We start from the raw sequence: 13,896 nt of genomic DNA on the forward strand, positions 1-13,896 counted from the left end.
CTGTCTGTTTTGGAAAAAGTATGGGCCCAGTAGCAGAAAACAGCTCCACGTACATTGAAAGCTACTTACAGTGAACTTAGATATAGTGAAAAATCTATTACTCTTCATTTCTCTTCAACAAGAGTGACATTTATTCAATTTATATGAGCAGAGTAAAGAAACAGAGCTCTGTTCCTTCTCTGGAAGGCTAGAAGAGGTCCCTGATCTTATATATGGGTTTTGTGATCTATATGTTAACATGATGTAGTTCAGTCGTTGCATTTTTTTTAGCATCTTCTAAAAACACAGTTTGCTGTTTCCTCTATCCAGCCTAGGCATTTGTAGAATTACCATAAGATTTCATTAGCTACTGTAGACAAAAAGAAGTAAATGTCACAAAACTATTTCTGTCCTGAGTCTGATCCTTGAACCTTTTCAAAATGCCACCGAGATATTAGATCGACTCTTCCCTCTCCCCTCCCTTTTTCTTTTTTGGGCTAAATATGCTATAACTAATCTTCTCCAACCTGGTTAGGTTATGACAAAAATGTCACCCAACACATTGAGTAGGCATCCAGTTGGAACAAAATGCTATAAAACTTTCAGAATGATGAGATTGTACTAAATTTTTCTCAACACCGTTATATTACATGATGCTTTATTGTTATGTTTAGAAAAGAGAAGACTGATCATTAATTCAGTATTCTCAGTACTGACTAAGGTTTCAGGCAAATGTTCCTCTAGAGCAGGGTTTCTCAACCTTGGCAATTTTAAGATGTGTGGACTTCAACTCCCAGAATTCCCCAGCCAGCCATGGGTGTTGAAGTCCATGCATCTTAAAGTTGCCAAGGTTGAGAAACCCTGCTCTAGACCTACATACTTATGTTAAAAATTAAACCTGGGATATGCAAGGCGTGAAATGTGACCTGACCTTTGGCTTTAGCCCTGAATGGCACAGGGCCAGGCTATTTGCAGGACAGCCTCTAAAAAAAATGCTATATAGTTCAGGACTACTTTTACTGGAACAGCTACAGTAACAGAATCTTCCAAGTCTGAATGTTCTTCCCCCCTCCCTCCCTTTATCTTTGTGTGAAGCAGGTAGGGGCTTGCCTGAAACATTTACTCAAGTTATTTTCTTAGCCTGGGTGGAAGCCCCTCTTACCTGACTGTAGCCTTGGTAGCAACACTTCCATCTGCCCCTCAAGGCCATTCCCTATGCCCTCTACAGATAGGTTGGGTGCACTCCAGGTCCCTTGCCTTAAATGTTGCCATCCAGCAGGATCTAGACAGGGCACCTACATGATAGTGGCCCCTGCCCTTTCGAACACCTTTCCCCCTGAGATTCCCTACCCTCCTAGCCTTCTGGAAAGCCTTGATGAACTGGCTTTTCTCACAAGCATTGGGGTAGAGTAAAACTGGAGCCCAGTAAAGCTCTTTGCTGAACTGAATGTGTTTTGTTGTTGGGAGGCACTGGGAGTTTTTGTAATAGTTTGTTATTTATTTGTTTATGCTTTTTTTTTTTTTGTAATCCACCCAGGGCTATGGTACATAAGATGAGTGGCTATGTAAGTCAACTAACTAAATAAAAGCTATATTTGCAATGCATACTGGAAATAGGGCATGCTTGTTTAACCAACGTTCAACGTTCATTGGTATCTTTATGGAGAGTTTTTACCTTCCTGGCACCCTAATGGCCAAGTGGTGAGGCAGTTTAATAACCATGCAGTGATTTTTCTTTTCTTTTCTTTTCTTTTCTTTCCTTTCCTTTCCTTTCCTTTCCTTTCCTTTCCTTTCCTTTCCTTTCCTTTCCTTTCCTTTCCTTTCCTTTCCTTTCCTTTCCTTTCCTTTCCTTTCCTCTTTCTTTTCTTTTCTTTTCTTTTCTTTTCTTTTCTTTTCTTTTCTTTTTGGAAAATAAACTATTTCCAGTGTTCAGCATGATAGAAACCAAAATGAATAGAAAAATTCCCCGAGGATTATAAATTTCCCTTCCACTTCTGGCAATAGGGATACCTTTGACAAAAAGGTAGCATGTTCATGTTTTGAAATGAAAAGGAGTGACTGTGGCTCAGTGATATAGCACCTGCTTTGTATGGAGAAAGTCCCTGGAATCTCTAGGCTGAGCAAAAAAAATTCTACCTGAAACCCTGGCAAGGCTTCTTCTGTTAGTCTCCATAGTACTACACTAAATGGATGAGAGGCCCGACTCAGCAGAAGGTAGCTTTCCAAGTTCCTCCTGCCTCTTCCTCAGAAGAGTCCCTGAACAGGCCCTTGTATCTGCCTGTGTTTCTGGGATCACACACTGTTTTATTCTGCAATTAGAACTATCAGTTGTGATCTTAGAAAAGTTCAATTAATTAAAAAAGAAAAGAAAAATACTTTTCTCTCAGCTCTCAACTTATCGACACAACATTAACAACAACAGCAAATGCTTTTTAAACAAAGGAATACCTCTGCAAGCATAGGGAAATTTGTAATCTATGGACTTGGCAACATTTTGGTCAGGACGTATTTAAAAACACAAAGGTATTGCACCATTTAATATTCAAAATATTCAAAATTCAGTTCCACTGATGACTGATCTCTAACCTAAACAAACTTGGAATCTGTTTTGAAAAAAAAAAGGAGGGGGAATCAGAAGTTTCTACTATCAATATGGAAACTAAGCCACATTTGCTACAGATGATTTTCCACTTTAAAGCTCTGTTGGCTTGAAATTACTGTTCAGTCTTTTGCAGAACAATTACAAACACAACATGGTTGTCCTCTCAACTACATGTTGTCATAAATCTCTAGCTACCTGAGCTAAACAAATACAGCTGAGATGTGTTCCCCCAGAGCTTTTCAAACATCAAAGAAGAAAACATCTGTATATTGAATCCTCCTCCTTCTCCTTTTAAATCACTTTACCCTCTGAGATAACTGTGTCCCACAATGTGTTGTACAGAATCTGTATCAAGAATATTAAATTGGGACATGCTCTATTTTTCATTTGGTATTTTCAACAGAATTTAAAAAAGGGGGCTCTGATCAGCTGTTACTTTCCTCAGAATGTTACCACTTGTCATATTCAAGAAAATAATTTAGCATAGTTTGTCCTTAAAGTTTTGGGCTCTAGTCTCCAGATATTTTTAAGTGCTGGAATTAAAACCTATCAACAGATTTCAGTGGGCTTGTCAAGACTGACTTATTTCTATGGCTTCTGCTATAAAAACTTAAGTAAAGATATTCAAATGTACAAGGAGATGAAGTTAAAGTATCTGACCAGGATGTTCTGTTTTGTGATCCTAAATGAGAGCTTCAGTTTTCTAGTAATAAGACCTCTGAACAAAATAAATCTGTATTCTAGCTAACTTTCAACTGTAGAAATCACAGAAAGGGGAGATCTTAGTCAAAACAAATACTATTCCTGATCTGGGAGATACTGTTTTAAACAGTCTCCAGGGCTGAGTATTGCTGAAGCTATTGGAGGTTTAAAACTGTATCTCTGCTTGTTTGTGAAATTGTTTCCTTCTTTGTGATTGATGTTTCTTTTAGGATATTTGTGTGGAGGGACCCATTCTTAGGAAAGGAATTGCAGATTCTGTAGTTAATAGACTTTACATGCTGGGAAATTTTCTTTTTATACTTCCAAGTACTCAGAAAAATACACAGATGTCAGTGAACACTTACTGGTGAAACCATCCTTAGAGAAGTTACTTTTAGCTTAAAGCCTATCTTGGATTTTGTTGTTTTACACTTTTGTTGCTTCCAATCAAATGGATTTTAGTGGCAAAATGACTGAGGCCCTTTCCCATGCTATTTAGAAGACTCAGATGGACATGTAATCCAACAAGTGCAAGACACATCTTTCTCAGGTAACTGTTGAATGTAGGACGAACTTCTGAAAGGGTGTCTACTTGGGGGTTATCTGTCTGCTCTTGGAGAAAAGCCCAAGAACAGATTTGCCATGCTCAGTCAATTAATGGTTTTCATCCCTTAGTATTCTGCAGTCAGTAGCCAGCCTGATGCCTTTGGAAAGGTCATAGGCAAAGTAGAGGCTGATATCCATCCCTTTTAATCCTCAGCATCTGGTGCAGAGGCATGCATTACACTCCCAGATCCCATTTTCTTGTGTCTTGAATAACATATAGGTCTTCTAAGAATAATGTGGGCCTTAGCCATGAGGAAAATCTCCAACACTTCAACTAGATAAATATCTTCTTACTGGGTACATGGTAGAAGGTGTATCTTCTCATCAAGGAGGCATTTTATAAGCAATAGGTACATGAATTTAAATATAGTTTTTCCAGCTGGGCTTGCCATAGAAAATATGGGTTGTCCAAATCAATAGGGCATAAATCAAGTCATGTATAACTGAATTGTACCAAAGTCACTACTGGTAGTAAATAGAACATGTAGAATGACATCTTACCAGCCCAGTTACCACATGTGTGAATCTTAAGTGGTTATGCACTGGAAATTATATGTTTCTGGAGTTCCCATAACATGTCATAATTGTATTTAATCAGAATTTGTATTGCAATATAAATAACAAAAAATGAAATGACAGCCAGTTTGGTCTAGTGGTTAAGACACCAGGCTAGAATCCAGGAGGCTGTGAGTTCTAGTCCCGCCTTAGGCATGAAAGCCGGCTGGGTGACCTTGCCAGTCAGTCTCTCTCAGCCGAACTCACCTCACAGGGTTGCTGTTATGTGGAAAATCGGAGGAGGAAGGAGTATTCGGTATGTTCCCCACCTTGAGTAATTTATAAAAATTATAAAGACAGGATAAAAGATGTAAAAAAAAGTCATTTTGGAATGTGTGGATCAATCTATTCCAATTTGTCACTTTGCATATTTGAATGTTTTTTTTCCAGATTTTTGCATTAATTTTAAACAAGAATTCCACAGCTATTTGCATTAAAATGTTTAAATTCACATTTTTTTTCTCTGTCTCTGATTTCTAGGCATGTTTATAAATATATCTGCTCTTTAAAATGTATTGAAAATGTATTTTGATACATTTTTGAGGTGATATATTTGGGAAATATGGAATATGGTGGTGTTGATGCCAATTAGCTACTGATCCAAGTTTAAGATTTTTCTTATACTGTATATGGCTTCACTGTTACAGACTGACAATCACTGAGATTTTATTTATTTATTTATTTGAGTTATATAGCCGCCCATCTCACATAAGTAAGATAGTAAGGGAAGATCCTGTTTCATGCACTTAGAACTCTCACAAGCAGAGTTTCTTTGTGGTAGCACCTAGACTCTGGAATGCATTTTTCTCTCAAGGTTGCGCATTATCTACATTTGCATCTTTTAGATGCCTGTTGATTTATATTTTCTAAGAATTATTTGCATGCTTTTACATAGAAAGTGATGATGATGATGATGATGATGATGATAATGATAATAATATCTAAACTAATAACTAATATCTACATACCAACATTATACAGTATAATTTAGGAGATGCTAATCAGAGTTATCGGTAGCAACATAGGAAGCTGCTACTCCTACAACTCTTTCTCGTCCAGAGCAATGATTGACATTTTTCTCCAGGGCTTTACTCCAGAATCTGTCCAGATTGGGGGTTGGACTAGGAGACCTTCAAGGTCCCTTCCACCCCTATGATTCTATGATTCAGCTCTGCTTGAAGCTCAAGGGGACCGAATCTAAGATTTTATGTAGGAAAGCCTGTGTTCTGTCACTAAGCTCTGGCCATCCTGTAAGAAGCTCAAATATAAAATTCTTAAGCATCCCTGGAAGTGATTCACAGTTCAACACTATAAACAATCCCTATGTTATGACAATTATGCAGCAAATACCAAAAATGTCTTTTCACTGCCTTGTTCACAGTTATCTACTCTTTTGTTCAGGGAGTGCATTGCAAGAACAAGGCAAATGTTTTGATGCATAGCCAATGTCTTTAACGGGCACTAGTCCTTCAACAATTATTGTGCAGATTATTGGGCTGGCACACCCACATTGCATAGACAGGCAGTGCATGAAGGGTGATAGTTTCTTTCACTTCAGTTTCTTCTGAAAGAAAGCAAGTCAGATGTGCAATGTATATGGTCCTTTAGCTGACATATGGTTAGCTAGTCAAAAATCAATCTTCGTTTGAAACCCCATTCTTTCTGTTGTCATAACTTCATCATGTATTCATATTGAAATACTTATGTTTCTTCCCCCTTCCTGCATTTTTTGGGGTGGTGGTGGTGGGGAGGTGCACAAATCATGTTTTACAATCCATAAATAAAAGCCCAGTATTTTCCATAGAAATGAATACATTACATTACACATATACATACAAGACGAGGTGGATGTCTCATAAACAGGAACAATTTGTTCCCAAACATATAAGTTTAAATTATTTGGGACACAAGGACAGAACATTGGACCAGGCTGATTCTGGTAGTACAGTATATTTCACAGATTGTGCCAATATAATCTCATATATTCAGCTATCAAAGTGTGATTCATGCTTTCAACTTATTATGCACTTCGGTAATTAAAAATTTTCAGTAAGTGGAACTCAAGATGCAAAATAACGTTCAAACAACATTCTGTCCATCTGTGATTCATTCTGTAAATTTTCATTTGGTTTTAAACAGTAAATGGATTAATTATTTTTAGGAGGTAAAACTCTGGTCTCTGCAATCCAAAAATCAGAATTGTCTAATGAGGAAAATCATGGGGCAGGGGGAGAGGCTTTGTGAATTAGGAAAGAATGAAATTAAAACACCCCAAAGGTGGTCGATTTCTCTGCTAATCATTAGGTTGTAAATAGTAAAAAAAAAATCCACGATTTGAAAATGTGAACAGGAAAATATGATTCCATTTCTTCTATGTCTTAGGACATACTAGTTCTAAAACCAAAAAGATCCTGGGAAACTAAAAAAAAAAGTCAATGGTTTCAGGGACTAAGATCCCACTCAGGTTGCATATAGTTTGGCATATAGACTAAACTGTTGAGACTGCTGGTATGAAATAGCTTTGTATGTACTGGAACATTTTATTTATTTATTTATCTATTTATCTATTTATCCATCCATCCATCCATCCATCCATCCATCCATCCATCCATCCATCCATCCATCCATCTATCTATCTATCTATCTATCTATCTATCTATCTATCTATCTATCTATTTATCTATCTATCTATCTATCTATCTGTCTATCAATCAAATTTTATTACTGCCCATCTCCCCCTCAAAAACATGCCAAGAAGAAGCCTGCTATTTAGTCATACTAGAATTGACATTGCTTCAAAGGGGGTGGGGGTGGGATTCGGATTCAGTCCTCCACCTGGTATCTAAATTAATCCAAATTTTATTACAGTGTTGTTTGACTTTAGAGCTGGAGAGTAAATTTTGCTGAAATCAGCATTTGCTGCCAAGTAAACATAATTAGGATTTAGTTATAGCTGCCTTATTGGAGCAAGGACTTTTATATTCAATGTCTTCTGCGTGTAGATAAGACTCTATTTCCAATCCTTTCATAAAAGTGAATTGAAAAATTGATGGAGGATGAAGTAACCAAGACAACAAGCACCACTTCCATCCTTGATATTTTGATCACTTGTGTTTAAATGTTGCTAATGAGGTAGAGGGAATGGTGAAGCATTTCATACCTGACTGCACCTCTAGTTAAGGTAAGCTTTATCTTTGTGTTGTGATACAAATTCAAGTACAGCTATAACTCAGAGGTGGTTTGTTGGAGATATTAACACAGTCACTGCTGGATGGAGGCTCTTGATCTGGCATGCTTGATCTGATGACTTGACTCTATTAATGAAGGCTGTCATAAGATGGCAGGGGTGTGGCAGCTGCATCCATTCCACACAGTGTAGGTGCCTGACTCTTGACTAGCTTGTATCACCCAATGAAACAACTGTATTTGTGATGTTGTACCTCATAATCTTCCCAGGCCAGGGGAGCTCAGCCTGTGCTTCCGAGGTAGAGTGCAGCTTCTAGAGACCTCTAAAGTATATCATCAAAGTGTAATTTTTGATGTGGAAAGACATTATTAAATACTGGAATGGAAATATATTGATTATATTTGATTTTTATTACTTTTTTTCACTTGGCCACTCTTTTTCTGGGGGGGAGTGTAGTTCTCTGCATGTCATTCAAAGAACAAGTGCAATTCTTAGCCCAGAATGAGCTGGGCATCCTTAGGTACATACTGAGGAACCTTGTACACACATGGTGCTAAAGTAGCAGATCCTGCCTCAGCTTCCATCTTGCAGTGCCCTCAAGGAAAGGGCTCACTTCCACTGGATCACAGCTGACTTTGTATCTCCAGTAAAATCAAATCATTCTGAGTAAGTGCCTTTCATTTATGATAGAAATTGAGATTCCATGGTCTCAAATTATCTCTCTAGGGATAATTTTCAGGAGATTCCTCCACATTGGCATACTACAGGGCCCTGCACTTTCCAACATTTTTATAAATGACTTAGAAAATATAATTGTCAAATGTATAGAAAACACAAAGCTAGGGCAGGTAGGAAACACTTCTTTTTTTTTTTGATGCCTTCGAGTCAGTGTTGACTCCTGGTAACTGCCTGGATGAGTCCCTGCAGTTTTCTTGGCAAGGATTTTCAGAAGTGGTTTGCCACTGCCTCCTTCCTAGGGCTGAGAGAGGGTGACTGGCCCAAGGTCACCTAGCTGTCTTTTTCCCTAAGGTGAGACTAGAATTCACAGTCTCCTGGTCTCTAGCCTGATGACTTAGTCACTTCACCAAACTGACTATCTAGGAAACACCATAGAGAACAATATTCAGGAGGATCTTGATAAGCTGGAACAATGCGCCGAAACCAACTTACTTACTTACCTGATTGATTGATTGATTGATTGATTGGATGTTGAAGCTGTCCAGCTCCAAAAAGACTCTGGGTGGCTTATAATATTTAAAAGAATATGTAATTTAAAGAAACAAAGCCATCCAGACAAAATAACATAAATAGCATCCAGAACAATAATTTGACACAGGCTGCAGAAACCCCTTAACCCCAGGCTTGGGAACAAAGCTAGGTCTTAAGAGACTTCCAGAACACTTGAAACGTTCAACAGAGAGAATGCAAATTCCTTCATTTGGGAAGGAAAAGTCAAAGGCATGAATATAGGCCAATGATAAAGAGCAACAGTAATGTGAAAAGGACCTGGGTATCATGATGGATCACAAGATGAACGTAAGCATGTCAGGAGATCATTCTAAAAGACAACTGCATCAACCATTACTAAAAAAAAGGGGGGGGGTTGCTAATGTAATTAGTGGAAGAAAAGTACACTTGTGTATTGTTAGCAACACTTGTGGAACTTTCTGATAACAAACAGCTGAGGGCAGATCACTAAATAGACATGGAGCTGACAGGGGCTTTCTCTGCTAACAGCTCAAACCAGAGCTCTGTGGGCTAAGCCATTTGAAACTCTTTTGGGCAAAATTCTCTGAAGTAGGTATGTTCTACTGTTATCTCTGGGTGTACTCTTTGCAAGGTTTTGAAGTCAGCTCCCAGAAAAATACATACATAACCCATGTGTGCACACATACACAGTAACACAATATAGAGAAAGAGAGGCAAACACAGGGAAGGTAACATCTTTCTCAGTTCTCCCCCCAACTGTGCTCTGAAATGGCTAAGGCTATGCATGTTCTGGTGTGGGATCAGATTGAAACTTAAACTTAACCCTTAGAAATTAGTATGGAGTATCAAAGCTTGCTAAGTGCTATGTTGTTGTTTATTCGTTTAGTCGCTTCTGACTCTTCGTGACTTCATGGACCAGCCCACGCCAGAGCTTCCTGTCAGTTGTCAACACCCCCAGCTCCCCCAGGGATGAGTCCATCACCTCTAGAATATCATCCATCCACCTTGCCCTTGGTTGGCCCCTCTTCCTTTTGCCCTCCACTCTCCCTAGCATCAACATCTTCTCCAGGCTGTCCTGTCTTCTCATTATGTGGCCAAAGTATTTCAGTTTTGCCTTTAATATCATTCCCTCAAGTGAGAAGTCTGGCTTGATTTCCTGGAGAATGGACTGGTTTGATCTTCTTGCAGTCCAAGGCGCTCTCAGAATTTTCCTCCAACACCACAGTTCAAAAGCATCGATCTTCCTTCTCTCAGCCTTCCTTATGGTCCAGCTCTCGCAGCCATATGTTACTACAGGGAACACCATTGCTTTAACTATGCGGGCCTTTGTTGTCAGTGTGATGTCTCTGCTCTTAACTATTTTATCGAGATTTGTCATTGCTCTTCTCCCAAGGATTAAGCGTCTTCTGATTTCCTGACTGCAGTCAGCATCTGCAGTAATCTTCACACCTAGAAATACAAAGTCTTTCACTGCTTCTACATTTTCTCCCTCTATTTGCCAGTTATAAATCAAGCTGGTTGTCATAATCTTGGTTTTTTTGAGGTTTAGCTGCAAGCCAGCTTTTGCACTTTCTTGTTTCACCTTCATCATAAGGCTCCTCAGTTCCTCTTCGCTTTCAGCCATCAAATCTGCATATCTGAGATTGTTAATGTTTCTTCCAGCGATTTTAACTCCAGCCTTGGATTCCTCAAGCCCAGCATGTTGCATGCTGTGTTCTGCATACAAGTTGAATAGGTAGGGTGAGAGTATACAGCCCTGCTGTATTCCTTTCCCAATCTTAAACCAGTCCGTTGTTCCGTGGTCTGTTCTTACTGTTGCTACTTGGTTGTTATACAGATTCTTCAGGAGGCAGACAAGATGACTTGGTACCCCATACCACTAAGAACTTGCCACAATTTGTTCTGGTCCACACAGTCAAAGGCTTTAGAATAGTCAATAAAACAGAAATAGATGTTTTTCTGAAACTCCCTGGCTTTTTCCATTATCCATCGGATACTGGCAATTTGGTCCCTAGTTCCTCTGCCTTTTCTAAACCCAGCTTGTACATCTGGCAATTCTCGCTCCATGAATTGCTGAAGTCTACCTTGCAGGATCCTGAGCATTACCTTACTGGCATGAGAAATGAGTGCCACTGTTCGATAGTTTGAATATTCTTTAGTGTTTCCCTTTTTTGGTATGGGGATATAAGTTGATTTTTTCCAATCTGATGGCCATTCTTGTATTTTCCAAATTTGCTGGCATATAGCATGCATTACCTTGACAGCATCATCTTGCAAGGTTTTGAACAGTTCAGCTGGGATGCCATCATCTCCTGCAGCCTTCTTATCAGCAATGCTTCTTAAGGCCCATTCAACCTCACTCTTCAGGATGTCTGGCTCTAGCTCACTGACCACACCATCAAAGCTATCCCCGATATTGTTATCCTTCCTATACAGGTCTTCTGTATATTCTTGCCACCTTTTCTTGATCTCTTCTTCTTCTGTTAGGTCCTTGCCATCTTTGTTTTTGATCATACCCATTTTTGCCTGGAATTTACCTCCAATGTTTTTAATTTTCTGGAAGAGGTCTCTTGTCCTTCCTATTCTATTGTTTTCTTCCACTTCCGTGCATTGCTTGTTTAAAAATAATTCCTTATCTCTTCTGGCTAACCTCTGGAATTTTGCATTTAATCGGGCATATCTCTCCCTATCGCTGTTGCCTTTTGCTTTCCTTCTTTCTTGGGCTACTTCTAGTGTCTCAGCAGACAGCCACTTTGCCTTCTTGGTTTTCCCTTTCTTTGGGATGTATTTTGTTGCCGCCTCCTGAACAATGTTGTGAACTTCTGTCCAGAGTTCTTCTGGGACCCTATCTACTAAGTCCAGTTCTTTAAATCTATTCTTCACCTCCACTGCATATTCCTTAGGAATATTAGTGAGCTCATATCTAGCTGATTTGTGGGTCTTCCCTAATCTCTTTAGTCTGATCCTAAATTGTGCAATCAGAAGTTCATGATCTGAACTACAGTCAGCGCCAGGTCTTGTTTTTACTGACTGTATAGATATCCTCCACCTTTGTCTGCAAAGGATGTAGTCAATCTGATTTCAGTGTTGTCCATCTGGTGAAGTCTGTGTATAAAGCCGTCTCTTAGGTTGCTGGAAGAGAGTATTTGTTATGCAGAGTGAGTTGTCTTGGCAAAATTCTATTACCCTACGTCCTGCTTCGTTTTGTTCTCCCAGGCCATACTTACCTGTAATTCCAGGTGTCATTTGACTGCCCACTTTAGCATTCCAGTCTCCCATGATGAAAATAACATCTCTTTTAGGCGTGTTGTCCAGTAGGTGCTGCAGATCCTCATAGAACTGCTCTACTTCAGTTTCTTCAGCATCTGTGGTTGGGGCATATATTTGGATCACTGTGATGTTAGATGGCTTGCCCTGAATTTGAATTGAGATCATTCTATCGTTTTTTGGGTTGTATCCAAGCACTGCTTTAGCCACTTTACTATTAATTATGTAGGCTACTCCATTTCTTCTGTGGTCCTCTTGTCCACAGTAGTAGATCTGGTGGTCATTTGATGTGAAGTGGCCCATTCCAGTCCATTTCAGTTCGCTGATGCCCAAAATGTCTATCTTTAATCTTGACATCTCACCAATAACCACATCCAATTTGCCCTGGCTCATAGATCTTACATTCCAGGTTCCAATGGTGTGTTGATCCTTAGAACATCGGATTCGCCGTTCACCACCAGCACCGTCGGCCGCTAGCCGTCCTTTCGCCTTTGAGCTAGCTGCGTCATCACGTCTGGGGCTAGTTGAACTCATCCTCTGTTCCTGATACTTATTGTTTAGTTTTCACTGAATAATAAGGACATGTTCTTTCTGCTCTCAAATGACCTTTGTCTCATGACTTTTTCTATGTGTTGATATAAACTATTTTATACATTTAATCAAGTAGAAATGAAGCCCATCAGCTCCCATACTAAAGCTTCTCATTTGATGTAATAATTTGCTATGAGACCTACCCATATGATACTTATAATAAAATGGATACCTGAGAAGAGGTGTATTGTTGAATCTGTAACCTGACAAGTGAAAGTGTGTCATGCAGCTGCAAAGCAGTCCTAAGCTGCATCGGCAGACATATAAGGTCAAGATCAATAGAAGTCAACATTCTTCTCTATTCTGCATTGGTCAGACCACTCTAAGATCCAATCTTGTGAATCTCATCTTAGGAAAGACTAAGACACAAACTGGAATGTGTGCAGAGGAGAAAAACCAAGATGATAAGGGGCCTGGAGGGTGGGGCAACACTAATGAGGAATGCCTTGAGGAGCTAGGTACTGTATGTTTAGGAGAATTTATAAGGAGGCATACTAGCTGTCTTCATGTATCTGATGCTGTCATGCAGAAAACAGGATATATATTTTGAGTGTTGTTCTACAAGACAAGAAACAATGGGTTAAAATTATAAGGAAAATATTTAAATTGGATATCAGGAAGAATTTCCTAAAGGTAAGAGCTGCTCAACAATGAAACAGACTGGGTTGAGGAAGTAGTGAACATTCCTTTGTTGGGTGTCTTTAAATAGAGGCTGGATGGCCATCTGTCAGTGATGCTTTAATACTGGATTTCTGGACTGGCAGGGGGTTGGACTAGATGATCACAACCCCATATTCCATGATTCTTTGAAATGTGAGGACTTGTAAATATCATTCTCTATAATCAGGTTTAGCGGAGAAAGGAAAGATACTTACATTTATTGCTTTCCTATTGGCTTTGCCATTGTGGAGAATACTCTTCTCATCATTAAAAAAATGTTTCATAGGAATGTCATTTCCATCAATACAAGATAACACTCAAAGTATGTGAAGAATCCTTGTGAAGATTGGCCTTGAATAATATTCAAGTGATTGTTACTAGGAGTGCTTGACTTAAATTGAGTATCTTTAGACAAACATTATTAGGTCCTGAAGACCTCATGAAAATTTCTTCAGGGTTATGCTAACTTCCATAGTTAGGTGGGCAATTGGCCTGGCATGGTAGAAGAATGGGTAGAAGTATCCTTTGTAACAATATT

Source organism: Candoia aspera, chromosome 3, assembly GCF_035149785.1.
Source record: "Candoia aspera isolate rCanAsp1 chromosome 3, rCanAsp1.hap2, whole genome shotgun sequence".
In the NCBI taxonomy this organism is placed as follows: Eukaryota; Metazoa; Chordata; class Lepidosauria; order Squamata; family Boidae; genus Candoia; species Candoia aspera.